The 3,973-nt window shown below is 37.6% G+C and overlaps 1 protein-coding gene across 1 annotated transcript in view; it reads right to left on the minus strand.

Moving 5' to 3' along the window:
- Positions 1 to 3,973, minus strand: part of Sos (Son of sevenless guanine nucleotide exchange factor) — a gene marked incomplete at its 3' end in the record, with an annotated part of 61,619 nt that overhangs the window by 35,131 nt on the left and 22,515 nt on the right. The window lies entirely within an intron of this gene.

Genomic DNA, 3,973 nt, shown 5'->3' on the forward strand with positions numbered 1-3,973 from the left:
AGGTAACTCTACAATAGTATTACATTAACACTGAGACTGTACCGGCAGACTTTTACATAAAAAAATAATTATCCAAAATCTTCCTTTGAAAAAAGTCTCATATCTCAACTCAACATGTAAACTAAATTGAACCTTAATGAATACATAACAAAGTTCACTGTCAGTCAGTTTCTCGATTTCGAGATAAGAACTTTATACAATATCTATAGTGACGATATGTGACTCACCTCAACTTTTATTGCGAGAGCCGACCTCATTGCCTAACGCACTCGAAATCACAATTGTTTTCACTTCTCTTTGTCACACGGTATAGGATGAGGGTAGAAAGGGACGGCGAGTGCTATGCAACGCCCACGCGTTAGACAATGATATGGCCTCTGTATTGTCTATTCAACATAATGATAAAGCCACGAGTACACAGGAGTGGACACGATAGTTTGTGTTATTCAAGATTGCACGACCATTCGCTTATTTCCAGTGTTCATAAGTGTTTCACAAGAGACAAACCGTTTTAAACCTTTGGATTGAAAACCCTAACTTAGAATATTACAGTTTCGTGTCCTCTCCCTCTCTAGAGTAACTCGCGGTTAAAATGACATATGTTCTTCAAGTACTTTACTTATTTATTATTTCAAATGTGTTTTTCGTTACCATAACATGACAGCGTTTCAACACGAATAATGTTATGTTAAATTATATTATTTGAGATCAGTTGGAAAGAGATCTATCTTCAGTCGTATTAGCAGCGAATATGAACCAGTTTCTTATAAAGATAAAGGTATTATTGAGACATCCGTTCAAGCAATGAGGGTGTTTCGACTACTGTTTCGATCGCTAGATGGCGTTAGTATCGTGAAGTCTGCTTTCCATTTCTGTCACGCTTGTGATTGGATAAATATCTAAATGAGCCAATCGCAAGCAAGACTGTAAACTGTAACGTCAAAGCCTCACGACACTAACGCCATCTAGCGATATTTCGCCTGTCGAAAACCTTCATTGTAATGCGCGTTATTTTATTTAACGGCAGGAGTAAATTAGCATTACATGGATATTGTTTCGTATCAAATAGTAGTAGGTACAGCCGAGGAGACTGAATCGCGTACCAAGCTGGGCCCTTTTCATATTCAATTTAGCTATGATTTCTTTGGCAGATGTATGAAATGTCAACATGACATTAGTAGCACAAAGATTCCACCCCGATACGCGATTCTGTTTCTTTGGCTGTACATCACAATGAGGGTTTCTGTAACAGAGTACAGGTAGAGTTATTCACGATGACGCGTGCCGTGATTCTTATTACAATTTAAATAATGGCTAATTTTGACAAAATCACGCATCTTCGTGGATGGCACTAGGTATAATTGGCGTTACAGTGCTTTCATTCTAGCACGGTGCGGGTGACACTTGATGCACCGTTTCGTTTTACTCAATTAAAGTTGCTGCGGTCTAAATATACGGAAGTATATTTCAGTTGTAGCCTGAATATGACAGGCGTAAAATATTTAAACATAAAGAACTATGTTAAACGAAATAAATTTAACCTATCAGATTTTTATAATCAATTAATAAAATTCAAAGCAAAATTAAGTGAAGAAACGTAATATGCATGTAACGTAACACCAGAGACTCGTTTAGTGATGGGACCTAATGGATCTTGAGTTATATCGGTACTTATTAATTGGTAAATAACGACGAGCAAATAATATTTCAACCTAGAATTTCACTAATATTCTCATCAAAATTAGCGTAATATTTGGATTAATGATGACATTAATAATATGATTAAGATTTTAAATTATTAGTTTCATCGACACAAGTTTCAACACTTTCACTCTCTAATCTGTGACATTGACAGCTGTCACCCGCACCATGCTAGAATGAAAGCACTGTAGTATCGTGAGATCCGTTTGACATCTATGAAATTAGCATCACGTTTGTGATTGATTAAATAACTAGATGCGCCAATCACAAGCAAGACTCAGTGGCGATCCTTACATAGAAGACCAAAAGCCGGGCTTGCCTTATAAACCGAACAACGTCCAAACGAGAAAAAAAGTTAGCGCGCTTTATTTTACGTAAAATACTAAGATTGCATAAGTATTCCCCGGCATGGCTAGTGGCGCTGATTGCGGCGGCGCGGCGAGTCTACGCGGCGATAGTGGCGTACATTGTAAATAGCATGACATCTCGCTCACTCTCGTGGGCTTTTACGGGGCTTCCAAACGCTCTCTTCATACTTAGGAAAACGTTAGTTTTGCAAATATCTATGTATAGCTGCATATGTAGCACTTTCTTTACAATTTTGAATCTGGCTTACGGTGTGAAGTTTGTTGCGTTTGGTTTGGAATGCGAACAGTGCGCGGGCGAGATGAATAACTTCTAACTAACTTCATGATTGTTTATTTCGAACCGTGGGCCGTAGCGTAGCGTTGCGTTGTGATTTGATGCAATCATTTCAAAAAATAAATAAGTGCTCAGGTATTCTGGTTTTAATGCGGTGTAAAGTGCAGTGCCTGTGAGAGAGAATGAGTTCGGAAACGGACCAAATTGTCCCTTGTGTGGACTCCAAGTGTATGTCTGTAAAATTCTATCTAGTAATAGCACGCCTTCAGTGCGCTTTGGTAAGCTCGTCCAAACTGAAGATTGAAGTTTACGGCAACAAGATGGATGTAGGTACATTAAATTATAAAAAATACTAAAACATATATTTCGGCTTGCCATAGTCAGATACCCTAGGCACGCCACTGGCAAGGCTCTAACGTCAGACGGCACTCGATACTAACGACACCTAGTGACACTTGTCAAGAAACCTTCATTAGTCTTCTATAATGAAGCCAAGTAAATTGAGCCAAGTTTCATTGCATTGTGGCGGTCAATCCATCACTTACAATTACAACCCTCTAGCTCTATGCCCCCGCTATGTAATGCAGTATATTTTTACATATATAAACTGGGATTGTCGAGCAATGAGCGATCACATAATGCTTGCTATGCTAACTCGTGTCAGTCTTCTTTTTTTAGCTACTGGTAACATCGAATAATACATATTATAACCTGTCTTGGTACCAGCCAATGTATTCAGAGATCAATTGATTAAGTTAGTCCAATACGAACGCGCATTTTCAATTTGACCTTACTATGTTATAATCAGAATAATAAAAAATCGCGCTATTTATTATTTGATTATTTAAGCAATTTCTATAATTATTGGCGAGAATTTAATAAGGCTACAAAGTGACTTGGCAAAATTTGGTCCTTCGAGCCGGATGGTACAAATAACCGTAGAAATCATTTTGTAAATAACATTTCAAAAAATTTGATAATTTCATAAACATTGATTATGAGCTATTTTACCTTATCCTAGTACGTCTTGGACGCTCTTACACATTTTTAGTTAGTTAGTACGGGTATTTAGAAATATAAAAAAAAACAGTTGATCTAGATATTTCATACTGCTTTTTATCAACTTGTTTTTTTATTTCTCATCGTATGCACTACTTCACATCCAAATATCAATTATAAAAGTTTAAAAATCACTTTAAATAATGACTATCACCTCTACTCTACGCACTACTGGAAAATAGATTTAAAAAATATAATGAAGACTAGCGTATCGTATAACACAGGGGATCCCAAGCTGTGCGCCTCGGCGCCCTGGGGCGCCGCGTGGGGCTCCTATTAATCCGGAAACTTGGTGGAAATTCAGTTGGCATTGCGCCACGCCTTAGATATTGTACCCTACTTCAAAAAGGGTAGATCCCTAGCTGCAAGAGCGCCGTGACGAAATACTAAGCCTATAAATGCGTAACAAATTGAAAAAGTTTGAGAACCCCCGAACACTATAGCAGGGGTGGCCAACTTGATTAGACCTAAGATCTACTGTTTACTGACAAAACCCTGTGCGATCTACCAATTAGATACTTTTTGAAATCTTAAATGAAACAGCATAGTTCAGTATTTATATTTTTGCCTT

Source organism: Choristoneura fumiferana, chromosome 28 (assembly GCF_025370935.1).
Source record: "Choristoneura fumiferana chromosome 28, NRCan_CFum_1, whole genome shotgun sequence".
NCBI lineage: Eukaryota > Metazoa > Arthropoda > Insecta > Lepidoptera > Tortricidae > Choristoneura > Choristoneura fumiferana.